General features: G+C 35.6%; 2 non-coding genes across 2 annotated transcripts; both read left to right on the top strand.

The window, feature by feature from the left end:
* Positions 1–431: 431 nt before the first annotated feature.
* On the top strand, positions 432–729 carry LOC149793853 (signal recognition particle RNA). The gene has a single exon (XR_016423119.1).
* Positions 730–7,552: 6,823 nt separating this feature from the next.
* Positions 7,553–7,850, top strand: LOC149793852 (signal recognition particle RNA). The gene has a single exon (XR_016423085.1).
* The last annotated feature ends 9,312 nt before the right edge of the window (positions 7,851–17,162 follow it).

The following is a 17,162-nucleotide window of genomic DNA, read 5'->3' as shown; positions in this document are numbered from 1 at the left end:
CTGACAGATTGCAATGATATAACATCCTATGTGTGTAAATTTGTCCTGTCAGCATAATAATGTCAACAAATTCAATCGGTAACTCGTGTAATACTTCTAGTATTTGGCCACATCTTATTATTCATAAATGAAGGTGATTGGGTACGACCTGTGACAAGAGTAGCAAATCTGAGAACAGATAGTGGTTTTTGTTTGACGACAAGTTGCCTCCCTTAATGGAACATTATGAGTGCGCTCCCTTCGTCAACGAGTGACGCGTACTTCCGCCTTGTCAAATAAGACAGTATAATTTTCCAGGACATTTCGATATTTGTTGTACATTTTGAGAGTTTCTTCTAAAGCTTGAATTTTGTATCAGTTTCATAAAAGTGTATCATCCAGATTCCACTACATTTTAGAGTTATATATGCTAAGGTTGCAAATTGTTTTCGGCTGGGAGTTGTGGCGTGCTCCTGTAATCCAGCTACTTGGAGGCCGGGGTCGTTGGACGGTTTGAGGGCGGGGGCTCTGCTCCTCGGTGCTCTATGTCGATCGGGTGTCCGCGCTAAGCTCGGCATCAATATGGGTCCCTCGGGGGAGCCTAGGGGGTCCAGGTTGTCTAAGGAGGGACGTACTGGCCCAGGGTGGAAACACAGCAGGCAAAAGTCCCCGTGTCGAGCAGTAGTGGGATCGCGCCTGTGAATAGGCATCGTTGGGTAGCCCGTCCAATATAGTCGGACACGATTCTTTTTCATTTTATTTATTTTGCTATAAAATTATTCATTTTCTTTCCATCTATAGCCATTGAGGTAATTTCTTTTACTTTCTTTTACATACTCGTTCTGATTATAACCCAGTTAATGATATTGTCTTTTATTTTTAGAATTAACTGTACGTAAAGATACATTATAATCATACATAATTTTTATTTTCACGATTCTTTTCTCTTCTAAACTATTCGGTTTTTCTCTAAAACCTTGTAACCGCTAATCACATCTTAAAGAGTCGGTATGTGTTCTACCAATAATAATAATAATAATAATTGTCATTATCATTAGTATTATTGATCATTATTCCATTGAATAGTTGGTATTATGAAATTAATTTCCAAATGAAATATATGATGTAATTAATTAATAAATTTTAACAGGAAAACATTTGTGAATCTTTCAGAGTACAATATTTCATGATGAATATCAAAATTACAGTCTGCATATGTTCTTAAAAGTTTTAATGTTTTTAATATTTTTCTTATTCTTTTTAAAATTTGATTCTATGTATAATTTGTACCCTCGCAGGTCAAGGAAATAGAGACTCTAGTTATGAAAATCATTATGAAGATAATGAAATGATACTGGCGATTGCCATTTCTGAAATACGTACGTATGTTCTTTCTTATAAGATGAGTCTAAGTGCAAGTAACAGATCCTGATGTTCCATCATATAATGCGCTGGCAGATCAATATCTATGTTGTTTGTTCTATTGATCACTCCTGACAAACTGCATGGAACCAGATCTGAGGGCGCATTATGCATACATTCTACAGAAACTGATTTGGTGAAATTCAGTAACAGCTGGGACATTCATGAAGGTATTATTGATGAATTATTTTTGTTATGAAACACTGCAAGCTTTACTGTGCAGAACATAATGTATTATTATGTCAGCTATATGAGGGAATATATTCAGTTTTGGCGGATATCTTTGAGGGAGTAATGCACTTGACAAAAATAATAGAAAACCTATTTTAAAAGTTATTCCCTTTATTTGGACAAGTATATATATATATTGAATGTATTACACGACAACCCCGCCCCCCTTTCTCTCTCTCATCATTTCTCTCCAATGGAAATTTGCCTTTCTAGGATGTTTTTTTTTGCTGTTGTTATTTTGTTAAAAAGGACATGAAATTGATATTAGTAATCCAAACATAGTTCAATTTATTTGAATATGTCACTGTATCAAATTTTCTGTTGCCGTAGGTAGTTTGTGGGATGGTTCCTTGACCCATTACTACCCATGTACAGTGTTTATTAAATAGGAGAAAAATAATTCACTTAGTATTGTAATGATATATACCAGAAAAATTGATGGAGTTAATTGAAAACAACACAGATGATCTTATTTCCGTGAGATTTGTATAACAGAATGATACTCTAGTAAGTTCTTTTGTACCACCATCACCTATTGGTTAAGATATTTGTTTTGTTCAGTTTCTCTAGTACTTCTCGCTGCATCTTGTATATCTTTTGTGTATGGATGCATGCCAAGTGCAAAGAAAGCCTATTCACAAAGTCACAGATTTATAAAGAATGTATGTTTTCGTAACGTTACGTTTACGAAGTGTGAAATCAGCACCTATCAGCAGCCCCTTCAGAGGTTGTGAGAGGCTCGGGACACGTTAAAATTGTGAGGTCCCAAGGCCCTGTTAATATTGCAGTTTGTAAATGATTCGAATGTACAAATAAGCCCATATAATTTACTATATACAGAATTAAAAGACAACTAAGTACACATTGAAGTATATTTAATATTATACTATTATATATAAAAAGCGAGGATCCTTAGGGGTTGAGACCCGGGCCATATCGTCTTCTTTGCCCTCCCACCCTGATTGGGCCCGCCTACGAGTCTTCGTCTGTGAGCAAAACATCCATTGTTTTATATTGCAAATCTATGGATACGTTGCATACTCTAAGTTTCTTATTGATTTCTATATGGTCATTTGACTAAGACCGTATAGAAATTGTGATTTACTTGTGATCCGTCACAGATAGACACTTTCGTTTAGGAAATCAAACTTTGTTGGAAAGCGGGAACATATACACAGACAGACAGACAGACAGACAGACAGACACTCATGCACAGAGCAGCATTACTCCATTGTGATTGTAGGCAAGTGTGGCCTGTATTGTATGCGTCAGTGACTATGCTTAAGTTGTGTGTTTGATTCGAGTTACTTTGGCATGCATTATTGGTCACAAGCAGGTGCGCATCCAGGAAGACCGTGCGGGCGTGGGGGAGGGGAGTGGGATGAACATGTAGGCAAGGGAAGTTTTGGAATGGAATCCCTGTAGCACCTGCATTTTGAAAGTTTCCAGAGTATAATTTTAAGGATCTAAATCGCCGTTGCATTTGGTATGCATTTGGCAAACGATATGGTACCCAGGAGTCGCCTAATAAATATATAGTAAACAAAACCGACCAAAATTGTCATTTCTAATTTTGAATTTTGAGTGTGACCATCGTGAGTAACGATATATGTCATCGCGCACGAACTCCTGCCACAAATTAATGTTTGGAACAGGCACACCCTCATTCGTCCTACCTACTCTACTGTACTGATTCCTTTCCCCCTCTCTGTCTCTGTCTCTGTTTCTTTGTCATGATTCTTTTAATGGCTAATCTTTAATATTTTGAATCATCTTATGTCTGAAGGTTGATCGTGTGTAGAAAGGTGATACTATAATATTAGTTTTTCTTCATTAATAAAAGTCTAATATAGATTTTAAATTCTACCGAATGTGAATACAAGTTCGAAACTGATACGGAAAATGTGACATGGGAAACAACTCTTACAATTAGTGTAATTTTACTGGTAGAGTTATTTTTTTTATGTTCTGGCACGTTGTTTCCCTTTATCGATTAACATAGTTAAGATCCACTTGTTTGATATTGGGGCCTCATGCAGGCCTTACGGTACTAATTCCGTTCCCATAGTGAAGCTATGCAAACACCATGATATTAAAAGTTCTTGAATTTAAAATTTCTCAGCTGGTCTGCCTATCTGTCTATTCATATATTCACCCACCTAATGGCCAGTAGGTCTGCCTGTCTAGCTATACAAGTATCCACCCACCTATAGGCCAGTTGGTCTGTTTATAGAAATATCCATCCACATACAGGCCAGTTGGTCAGACTATCAGCTTCTTTGTCTGATGACCTCCCAACATCCGACCAGTCTTTCTGCCCACCTGTATTTGTGCATGTTTTTCATCCATTGTTGAATATTGTACGTGAAAATCGAACACAAGAACATCGTAAATAAAATGAAATAGTCCTACAAAGTGATCCCATTACGATGATGTAATTACGGCGTAAACATTATGCATGTCCCACCGGAACATATCACATTTGACATGGCAGTATTGACAAATTTATACATGTCCACGCGTGAACGATACTATACAGCATGTATTCTGCATTTTAGGGTCCACTGTAGCATAGTTTGATAAGATTTCTTCTCTATTCAAGATGTGTTGTATTGTATTTATTATACTCATTCAAAAGCCAATAAATGATTAAATAAATATTTTGTTATTTTAGATCCATAGTAGAGTTGACATTTTAGGACTTTTAAATTGGGACTTGAAGCTTTGTCTGATATGTAAGTATCGAGATAAACTTGATGAAAAGACGACATTGACCTTGTTCGTTGTGTTTAAAGCATTGGACAGATGTTATGGTGCCAAGGAGACGCCAAATGAAAAATATAAAGAAAAGCCACGGAAATTGTCAGTTTTAATAGCAAATCTATCATAAATTAGCATAAAGTGTCAATGTGCACGAGTGTCTAATAGCACGCTAAACACCTGGCAAATTACCGTTGCGAAATTTTCTGTGTTCCTAGTATCCGAACATAATTTCTGTAATTTTCACATATGAAACTTATGATGCGCAGAAGAAACTATTTAAATAACAACAGAACAATGGAGCAGATTTAGAGCATAATTTGTACCGATTTTGACGTATTTGAAAATTAACTTATCTCTTGGTTTTGAAGTTTTGCATTCGAACGTGTATCACAAAATGGCAGGGGTATGGGCTCGCTGGCGATGCTGATAGGAATACGAGTGATACATACAGTGAAAATACAAAAAGATACAGTAAGGAAAAATGAAAGGATAAACCGACTATAACCATAAATTTTTCGATTGACAGTCTTCATTTCAAGGAGGTCCATGGTTGGTTGCCTTGCTTTGCCATTGTTTTCCTTTGCTGCCATTTCCTCGGTATGGCATAACCGATAATGTGGTTAAAATGCCGTTGTAAACCAACCAATATTTCTGCTTGGTAATAGGCAACGATCAAACCTGTAATCTCCAACAAGTAACCAGACCCGTCCATGCTGAGATTCTTAATATCAGCCACGGGCGGCTTCTATATGCTTTGGAAGACATCGAAGGTAAAATGTATGGGTAGCTCTTTGAGACATTAAGGGGCACTGTACGACTTTTGTGAGCATGTGTACAACTTCAGGTGACTACGATCTTTTTGGGTTCGACACATGGCTGGCTCTGTACGACTTCTGACTTTCTCGTTATGAAGTTGCGGAGAAGCACACCAAATTATATTTCTTTTTAAAATGTAAATCTTTATGTACCCTTTTTATATTCATCTATCAAATGTACTTTGGATTTCATATATTTGAACACCAAATAGGAGAACGAATGCAGAAGCAAATACATAACAAAGAAATGTATTCGCCGTATGTTACAAGTAAGAATGCTATTATCATTATTGATGCTGTAGAATATGGGAAACAAATATTCAAGTTGTCAGTCAGAGCAAATTTGAATTGTAGAGCACACAAATACACCCACTCACACCCCCCCCCACACACACCCACACTCCCCCCACACAAACACACACACACACACACACACACACACAAACATACACACACATACACACGTGCGATTATCGGATGATATATCCATATCAATGTTATGTCATGTTCTAAACGTTAGACGATGTTGCATAGAGTCACAATGGCTAAGAAGATTAAAGATTTGCTCTATCAATATGGCCCTGGATATGTGCGGATGACATACGATGTTGGTTATGGAAAAGAAGTTGTTTTGGAGTTCACACAAATGATTAGAGAGACTGCATTTCAATGTTGGTCGGAACGTATTACTAATTCCTCAGAATGTTATTACTGTGCTCAGTATAAATCCCTACTACAATGTGAGAAATACCTCTCATGTAATATACTTTTCAATTTAAGAAAACGTTTATTGCAACTAAGATGTTCCAGGCATAAACGAATAATTGAAACAGGAAGAAGGGAATACAAATTGATAGTGCATTGAGATTTTGTGAACTGTGCATTAGAAGAAATATTTATTTAATAAGTGATGAATTTCAATTTGTTTGCGTTTGCCCAGAATATGATATTATTAGAAGACGATCTCTAAAAAATGTATATTATGTATAACCAAGCGTTACAAAATTTGTGTGGCTTTTGGTTAAGAATGATGTAATGCCGCTGTATAATTTATCACATTACCGGTAGAGATCATTTGCTAGGACAGAGGGCTCTTTATGTCCATCCGAATAAATGATGTAAATATATTACTATTCCGACCTAAGTGTAGTAATAAGTGTAGAAATAAATCAAGAATTTATATTTCCACATGCATTAAAGAAAATGCGGCGTTCCAGTTGTGTATATAAAACATAATTTTGTATTACGGGCCGGGGGTCTATATTTTTGAAATAAAGTGAATTGATTTGATACTGTTGAGTTTCAAATGAAAATAGGAAAAGCATAACTTATAAATTCCTTTCCAACAGTAAACTGTTGCAGGCAAATTGAACCTATCGAATAGGCAAATACTAGGATTTTGGCTTTCTACTTTTTCTTCTAGATTTGATCAAAATGGCAAAGATAATACCAGTGAAAATATCTCTCTTTTTCAGCTTAGTTTAAGCTCTAGTTTAAGTTTCCAAGTATTAAAATGAGGAAATAAAAGTTGAAATCTGTGAATACATAACAGTGTTTATCCTGTGTAAATAATAATTAGTATTTATGCAGTTTTGAAGGACAAGAAGGTACATACATGTCAAATGCTATTAAAGAATATTGCATACACATTGAAAAGTGATATATGAAACCCGTAATTTTATATGCAAAATCAAAATTAATATTTTCCCTTTCATTTCTGTAGAATTTTGTAATAATTAAATATCCGAAATATATATCGTAGCACTGTCAAAGTGAGAGAGAGAGAGAGAGGGAGAGAGAGAGAGAGAGAGAGAGAGGGAGAATTCGGAGATTTTAATATTGAAAATTAATGATTGTTTAGAACCGTTCAATAGGTGTAAATTTGGACAAATTGGTCGATGCGCTGCCTCACTGACAGATTGCAATGATATAACATCCTATGTGTGTAAATTTGTCCTGTCAGCATAATAATGTCAACAAATTCAATCGGTAACTCGTGTAATACTTCTAGTATTTGGCCACATCTTATTATTCATAAATGAAGGTGATTGGGTACGACCTGTGACAAGAGTAGCAAATCTGAGAACAGATAGTGGTTTTTGTTTGACGACAAGTTGCCTCCCTTAATGGAACATTATGAGTGCGCTCCCTTCGTCAACGAGTGACGCGTACTTCCGCCTTGTCAAATAAGACAGTATAATTTTCCAGGACATTTCGATATTTGTTGTAAATTTTGAGAGTTTCTTCTAAAGCTTGAATTTTGTATCAGTTTCATAAAGGTGTATCATCCAGATTCCACTACATTTTAGAGTTATATATGTTAAGGTTGCAAATTGTTTTCGGCTGGGAGTTGTGGCGTGCTCCTGTAATCCAGCTATTTGGAGGCCGGGGTCGGTGGACGGTTTGAGGGCGGGGGCTCTGCTCCTCGGTGTTCTATGTCGATCGGGTGTCCGCGCTAAGCTCGGCATCAATATGGGTCCCTCGGGGGAGCCTAGGGGGTCCAGGTTGTCTAAGGAGGGACGTACTGGCCCAGGGTGGAAACACAGCAGGCAAAAGTCCCCGTGTCGAGCAGTAGTGGGATCGCGCCTGTGAATAGGCATCGTTGGGTAGCCCGTCCAATATAGTCGGACACGACTCTTTTTCATTTTATTTATTTTGCTATAAAATTATTCATTTTCTTTCCATCTATAGCCATTGAGATAATTTCTTTTACTTTCTTTTACGTACTCGTTCTGATTATAACCCAGTTAATGCTATAGTCTTTTATTTTTATAATTAACTGTACGAAAAGATAAATTATAATCATACATAATTTTTATTTTCACGATTCTCTTCTCTTCTGAGCTATTCAGTTTTTCTCTAAAACCTTGTAACCGCTAGCCACATCTTAAAGAGTCGGTATGTGTTCTACCAATAATAATAATAATAATAATAATTGTCATTATCATTATTATTATTATGGATCATTATTCCATTGAATAGTTGGTATTATGAAATTAATTTCCAAATGAAATATATGATGTAATTAATTAATAAATTTTAACAGGAAAACATTTGTGAATCTTTCAGAGTACAATATTTCATGACGAATATCAAAATTACAGTCTGCATATGTTCTTAAAAGTTTTATGTTTTTAATATTTTTCTTATTCTTTTTAAAATTTGATTCTATGTATAATTTGTACCCTCGCAGGTCAAGGAAATAGAGACTCTAGTTATGAAAATCATTATGAAGATAATGAAATGATACTGGCGATTGCCATTTCTGAAATACGTACGTATGTTCTTTCTTATAAGATGAGTCTAAGTGCAAGTAACAGATCCTGATGTTCCATCATATAATGCGCTGGCAGATCAATATCTATGTTGTTTGTTCTATTGATCACTCCTGACAAACTGCATGGAACCAGATCTGAGGGCGCATTATGCATACATTCTACAGAAACTGATTTGGTGAAATTCAGTAACAGCTGGGACATTCATGAAGGTATTATTGATGAATTATTTTTGTTATGAAACACTGCAAGCTTTACTGTGCAGAACATAATGTATTATTATGTCAGCTATATGAGGGAATATATTCAGTTTTGGCGGATATCTTTGAGGGAGTAATGCACTTGACAAAAATAAGAGAAAACCTATTTTAAAAGTTATTCCCTTTATTTGGACAAGTTTATATTGAATGTATTACACGACAACCCCGCCCCCTTTCTCTCTCTCATCATTTCTCTCCAATAGAAATTCGCCTTTCTAGGATGTTTTTTTGCTGTTGTTATTTTGTTAAAGAGGACATGAAATTGATATTAGTAATCCAAACATAGTTCAATTTATTTGAATATGTCACTGTATCAAATTTTCTGTTGCCGTAGGTAGTTTGTGGGATGGTTCCTTGACCCATTACTACCCATGTACAGTGTTTATTAAATAGGAGAAAAATAATACACTTACTATTGTAATAATATATACAAGAAAAATTGATGGAGTTAATTGAAAACAACACAGATGATCTTATTTCCGTTAGATTTGTATAACAGAATGATACTCTAGTCAGTTCTTTTGTACCACCATCACATATTGGTTAAGATATGTGTTTTGTTCAGTTTCTCTAGTACTTCTCGCTGCATCTTGTATATCTTTTGTGTATGGATGCATGCCAAGTGCAAAGAATGCTTATTCACAAAGTCACAGATTTATAAAGAATGTATGTTTTCGTAAAGTTACGTTTACGAAGTGTGAAATCAGCACCTATCAGCAGCCCCTTCAGAGGTTGTGAGAGGCTCGGGACACGTTAAAATTGTGAGGTCCCAAGGCCCTGTTAATATTGCAATTTGTAAATGATTCGAATGTACAAATAAACCCATATAATTTACTATATACAGAATTAAAAGACAACTAAGTACACATTGAAGTATATTTAATATTATACTATTATATATAAAAAGCGAGGATCCTTAGGGGTTGAGACCCGGGCCATATCGTCTTCTTTGCCCTCCCACCCTGATTGGGCCCGCCTAGGAGTCTTCGTCTGTGAGCAAAACATCCATTGTTTTATATTGCAAATCTATGGATACGTTGCATACTCTAAGTTTCTTACTGATTTCTGTATGGTCATTTGAATAACACCATATTGGAATTGTGATTTACTTGTTATCCGTGACAGATAGACACCGTCGCTTAAGAAATCAAAATTTGTTGGAAAGCGGAAACACACACACACACACACACACACACACACACACACAGAGGGGTATAGGTTGGTTAAGGAAGGACAGGGTGGAAACATAGCAGGCAAAAATCCCCATGTCGAGCAGTAGTGGGATCGCGCCTGTGAATAGTTATTGTGCGATATAGTCGGACACGATCTTGTTCTTTTCATCTGCTATAAAATGCTTCTTTTTCGATCCATCGATTGCCATAGCGGTAATTTCTTCTATATATTAGGGGACATACTCTTTCTTATCCTATTCCAGTTAATGATATTGTCCAGTATCTCATAAAGGTAGGTAATAATACATTTACTCTTGTGTCATAAGTAACAGTATGAAAACATACATAAGTATCAGAAGAAATAGCGAAACACACCAATAAAATCTGTTATGTACATGATTCCTTTCTCTTTTAAACTATTCGGTTATTTTCTAACAATTTTTAAATTAATTAAAGGAATTAATTTCAACAAGAAGATATGTTCTGAATCTGTCAGGGTACATAATGTATGAACATTTCAGTCTTCATATAATCTCAAATATTTAATTTTGTTGTTAAAATTTGACCCTGAAATTTTGATGTATATAAAATTTGGACCTTATCAGGTGAAGGAAAAAAGAATGTTGTTATGAAAATCATTATGAAAATAATGAAATGATACTGGCGATTACCATTTCTGAATACTTACTGTACGTACTTGCTTATATGTTGAGTCCAACTGCAACCCACAGATCTTGATCTTCCATCGTATAATGTACCGGTAGATCAGGATCTTTGATGTTTGTTTTTTTTCTTCTGATTACTCCTAAGAAACCGAATGGACGAAAGCTCTACCGTCGCATTATGAGACGACAGATCTGGGTCAGTGCAATTTGCAATTGGGCTAGATTTATAAGCTGACATATTTTGTTCTTGATTGTAACTGGAATGTATGTGTGTGTGATTTGGATTTTTAACGTAGCTTTAACAATTTTTGAGTCACATCGCTACGATGTCTGCATTAAGGAGCTTATTGTGATATCTAACACTGGGGTATCATGCCATAGAAATTTAGCTTCATGTCCCAACCAATTACATTATCCTGATACCATGCCGACCATTTCCAATTATAACCTCTTAATGCTGAGAGTGAAGCGAGGCAGCTGCTAGGACTAGTTTTTACAAGTCGTTGGTATGTATGGGTTCGAGACCGCGACCTCTCGCATCCGATGCGGACGTGTAACCATTTATGCAAGCTGAGCGATAACTGGAAGTTAGAATAATGATATGCGTTAATGTAAAATTATAATAGTTTAATGAAGTAGGCAAGGCAGTACAACTAAAAGAAAAATTTTGACGACACAGCTTCGGACAAAAGTGGATTTTAATTCCAAGATAGATAATAATACACTCTTATGACTCGGAAAACATTATTTGTGTGTGTGGTTCATATACATACAAGAAAAACTTAAATGGTTGCAGTTCTATCTTTTCCACAAAATTCTACTTTCAAAATGAGAGCTAGACAAGACAAGACATGTTCTGTTTGAAGAGAAACAGGATAGTCACTTTTTCATTTATTCTACGGCTATCATGATACACGGGTCCAAGTGGCGGAAAGATGAAATCATACAAATGGTTGACTTTAACTTCACAGCAGTAAATACACTATTTAGAATAAATAAGCAAGACAAACCTGCTGAATTTTAAATTTTATTTGTTCCTTTAACATTACAACTCATGTGTGTGTGTGTGATTGGATTTTTAACGTCGCTTTAACAATTTTTCAGCCATATCGCTACGATGTGTGCAGTGTGGCAGTTTATAGTGATGTCTAGCACTGGGGCATCATGCCGCATACATGTAGCATGATGTCCCACCCAGTCACATTATCCTGACACCAGGCCGACCAGTCCTAACACCAACCTCTTAATGCTGAGCGCCAAGCGAGGCAGCTGTTAGTAGCATTTTTATAAATCTTTGGTATGACTCGGCCGGGGATCGAACCCACGACTTCCCTCATCCGAGGCGGATAGGCTTTGAAATGTGGACTTTATAAAGATATTTCTCTTAGCCTGTTTCAGAAGTTATGGCCCAATTGCAGTTTGATTCTCTCCGTGATATAGGCAGTAGGAAAAACAGTTCCAGGATCTCTTCAGTCATGTCGGCTGGTTACCAATACTGTATCAAAACTTTTTTCATCTCTTGAATATACATGTAATCGTTGTCAGATTGTGTGTTCCTCAGTCATAGATAATTTTATATTCGTATTTTTATTCTTACAAAAGAACGTAATAAGGTTTGGTGTTATCTCTTTGATAAATTTGGGTGCATGTGTACATGCAGTTAAGTTCAATGTCTGATATTGATTTGGCGAATAATCTCTTAGGAGTGATGACTCGTGATTTGTTAACTCTTTTAAGCAATGAACAATTAATGAATTTCCATCTCGTATGAATTTTAACTGAGGATTCCGTGTAGATAAAGTGTACATCAAGCACTTTAATAATGCTGATAATTTAATTTATTAACACCATAAATATTCAGTGTGGTTCACCATTGGTAGTATTTATATCATCGCCATAGATAACCATTACAGTACTGTTATATGAAAAAAGCAATAACTGCATTTGATAAAAAAAAATAATAAATTTATTTTGTTTACCTCTAGAACTACCTTGCGACCGTGCCAGTTGTTTTCAGGTAAATGGTAATTATAATGTGCAGGTATTGAAAAGGTCGAAAACTAACCATGACCTCAATTTATAACTAGTCAATTTTCCATTGTTCTCATGGTGAATGATCACCATATATGCATTCATTTTATATATGATCATTTGTAACTTCTCTCCTTTAATTTGTGCCAGTGATGGCTTCAAAGAAAAATAATTCTTTTACAATTTTGTTTCTAAACAATTGAATGAATTGAAATCGAAAGATTAAAGCAGTAAATGTTTCTGACATTTTCTGAAGAAAAAAAATCTTTCTTTGTCGAAATTTGGGAAAAATCTGGATAAAAATGTCGGAAGTGCCCTTGATGAAGGTCGCATGTCTATGGCATTATAGGTATCCAGCTGCAGAAACTGAAATGTCAGAATTTAGAGACGTTTGGCTACATTTGCCTTATCAGATAGATTTCATGCACGTAGATATTGAAAACTTTGACCCATCCATATTTGACGAGTATCACAACTGAGTTACGAAGCAGTTTGTATGAACCAACACCAGTTCAGCTCCAAGCTGATCAGCAGGATGACCACAGACCAAACCGCTTCAAATCACTTAAAGAGGAAGATCTTTTAAACATCTCTGAGCAGGGTACTCAAAATCAACCAGTGGAAACAACTAAGCGGGGATACATCACTTTCCCAGACAGGTTCATTTATTCATTCAATAATCATAATAAAATATTATAATAAAAGTAAACAATATCCTGTTCATTAAAATAAGCCTAAATAATATTTCTTGATACATAATTTGCTTTTAGTTATGATTATTTTATATCATATTATGAAAAGGCAATATGTTGTTTATTTTGTCAAACATTTATGCCGTTTTATAAAAATATTAGACTCAAGTTGCACTGCAATGAATAAAATGTAATTCATCTATAAATTAATATTTGTGAGAATAAACAAATGGCATAAATCTGCCATATAAATACAGTTTTGGAACGAACAATGCAAGAATAAATTCGCCCATGAATGTAAACATTTAAAATATTTAAAATAAAATTGTTACTACGTAGCTGAAACCATACCAATTTCAAAATAGTGCAAAGGGACGAACATAGAGGTAGATCTGAAGTCAGCTGAATCTGCAGATTTGGCCCAAAATCTAGCCATATTTTATGTTGAAGCAGCCCCCTAGGTCACCGAAACATCATTAAAGATGCCTTGAAGCCCAAGCCGAAGAATATTATAAAAACTCTTTCAAAAATAGAGAGGGTTCAATTAATCACTTCATTAACGTTGAATGTGGTCGTTCAACCAATATTATTACAGTTCCCAAGATTAAAAAGCAAATGACATGTTAATGGAAAATTAAAGTTTTAACACCAAAAATGGATTATCAAGATCAACGCAACACAAACCTATTATCCCTCAATAAGACACGCATGCAATCAATGAGTACCTGATGCAAGATCCTTTTATCACACTTATTACACTAAAACACATGGCTTGGTTATACCTCTTTATCCTATATATTACTCTTGGATTAGAATTCTAAAGCCAGTGTACAACATCAGTTTCGAATTCAGGTTGGATGAAACTGGGAGTGAATATATCGTTTTGACCCACCAAACTATGCAAAATCAACAGGGGGACTTAAATGCTAAAAAGGAAAACTTTGACAAGAGAATGTATGCAACTGGAGGTCAAAATTGCCAGGTGAAGTCAGTAAAATACTACCTCACACGCAATAATCCAAAAGATAAATTGCTCTTTTGTCACACTGATAAGAATGCATTGGAAAATCTTCATGTAATGGCAGAGACAATACAGCAATCTCATGCCTCATATATACAGAATTGCAGATTTCTGCAAAATATACTGCCCACTATCTTCGTACCACAGTTTAGGATGCAGTGACCGATGCCAATCTTACTGCTAGGTATATTATGTCCCTCTCTAACCACGTCAATGATCTTTCATTAAAACTGTACACAAGCAGGGCCGGCGCTACCATATAGGCAAACTAGGCAGCCGCCTAGGGCGCTGATTTCAGGGGGGCGCATTTTTAAAATTTTTTTATTGTTGTTTATAAATTATGAAATTGATATTTTCCGGGGGGGAGGGCGCCAGAATCTAACCTTGCCTAGGGCGCCAGATAGTCTGGCCGGGTCTGGCGCCGGCCCTGTACACAAGGACCAATACTCAACATAAACGACCAATGAACAACATTCATTCCAATGTATGTTCAAATGTGTCATAGTCTGCTCCTGATTCATTCGTAGCACCGTCTCGTGCATATGCAAATGTTCAAATAAACGCTAAAGACCCAAGTAGTACTAAATGTTACTGCATGTACAAAAAATGCCATACGGGCACAATTACAAAATGCACTATCATTATACAATCCAACTGCCATTTCAATAACTGCACCTTTCAGTTTAATTCCAACGAGACAATTCTCTTGCCCCAACAAGTTAAGGAAATACTTGCTTTTCAAGTTATGTGCCCCATGTTAACTATCTATACCAGAATAATGATTTACAACACCGTGTATCACTTCTGGTTTTATTAAAATTTAATGACAATTTCCAATGAATAATTATAGACAGGTTAAGAAAATGCATAACAAATAGATATAGGAACAAATACTAAAGTAGTAAATTCATGAATGTGTCATGCTTTTTGTTACATTGTTATAGTGATATCTCATTGCTGTGCTGTAATTAGTATTGCAATATATCTAGAAAAATGTCTTAACAATAAGCGCCCATTTCACAAACATATTACATTGGCTTGTGTTTTGAATCTCTGTGTGAAACACTTAACTTCACCAAGAGCATTCCGCATCAACCATCTGTCTCCATTTGCATTTGTCATTTCGTGTGTCTGTCTATTTCCTACACAGATGTCGCACATTTGAAAAGAGGAATCAGGTTATAAACCACTACAAATTATACGCATCAAATAAGTGCTCATTATTTTAGAAGTGTGTGTGTGTGTGTATTTATGTGTGTTTTGAACAAGAAATTTGACCACTCAGGTGTTTTGAAGAACAAAATTTGATCACTCGCATGTTTGGAAGAATGCAATTTGATCACTCAGGTGTTTGGAAAGATGCAATTTGATCATTCAGATGTTTGGAAGAATGCAATTTGATCATTCAGGTGTTTGGAAGAAAGCATTTTGATCACTCAGGTGTTTGGAAGAATGCAATTTGATCACTCAGATGTTTGGAAGAATGCAATTTGATCACTCAGGTGTTTTTGGAAGAAATAAATTTGATCACTCGCGTGTCTGAACAGTGATGAATCTGCCAAATCTCTTTCAGTCGGTCTACGAAAGAAACAGTTCTTAGAGCCATCACATCGTGACTTTAACTATTGAGCTTACATTTTGAATACACGTGTCCATTAAGGTAAAATATACAAATCATGCTAGCATTGCTCATATCGTTATATTGGCTACCATCGGTTGAAGGACTTGTATGAGAATGACGTTAATATTACGATCATCCCATATGCTATAAATAGCTACGTACCAGAAACCCCAAACTACTATTAATAGACTGAATGAAGATTTCCTTAAATGATGCAAAAAAAAAAAAGAAATAATCGAAATGAATTCAAATTTCAAATATAAGAGTTTAATGTTGTTTTTTTCTGAGTTTATCGTGGTATAAACTGTCATATGCCGACTCACACAGCTTACGTAAACTCAGAAAAACAACACCAAACTCTAAATTGATTTTACTTTGGTTATTGAATGTTTTAATTTATAACGAAAGAAAAACTACACAGTTTGTCACTTGGTATCAAACATTTCGTATTTAAATACTATGTGACTATTTCGCAGCATGCACGCGCGACCTCGACCAGGACAGACAGAAGTTTAACATTCATCCTTGTAGGTAATGTGGGATTTAAAAAAAATAACATTTAGATTGGCATCGAAACAAATGTCGAATTATTATTTTATTTTGCACCCCAGTATATATATATATATATATATATATATATATATATATATATATATATATATATATATATATATATCAAAAGGATTTTTCTCTCGCTTGTCCTCCGATATTTTTTTATAACTACACTAATGTAATTTAAAAGGCTTGTTTATTTGAGGTAAGGAAAACTCCTTTTGATTTCGAGATAAAAAGGTCAAAGATCAAGGTCATTGTGACAAAATTAAAATAACGTATATATGTATGTATGTATGTGTGTGTGCGTGCGTAAGTATGTATGTATGTTGTTGTTGTGGGGTTTAACGCCATTTTTCAGCACACGATATTCAATGCATGGCGGCCAGTATTAATGGTGGAGGAAGAACCCGGGAAAACCCCGGGAAGAACCACCGATCCACGAGAAGCTACTGGCATGCTTTCTCACATATCCACATTGGCCGAATCCTGGACTCGAACCCACACAGACAGAGGTGAGATGGCAGTAATCCGTAACGGAAAGCGCTTTAGACCACTCGGCCACTCGGGGTCCCGTATGTATGTATGTATGTATGTATGTATGAAATTTTTACATTTTTTGTGAGCGATAGTAAGAAAATCACACATCTTCAACCCCTTTGT

Source organism: Sinohyriopsis cumingii, chromosome 8 (genome assembly GCF_028554795.1).
Source record: "Sinohyriopsis cumingii isolate HCF-2022 chromosome 8, ASM2855479v2, whole genome shotgun sequence".
Taxonomy (NCBI): domain Eukaryota; kingdom Metazoa; phylum Mollusca; class Bivalvia; order Unionida; family Unionidae; genus Sinohyriopsis; species Sinohyriopsis cumingii.
This window is presented reverse-complemented; position numbering and strand designations above follow the sequence as displayed.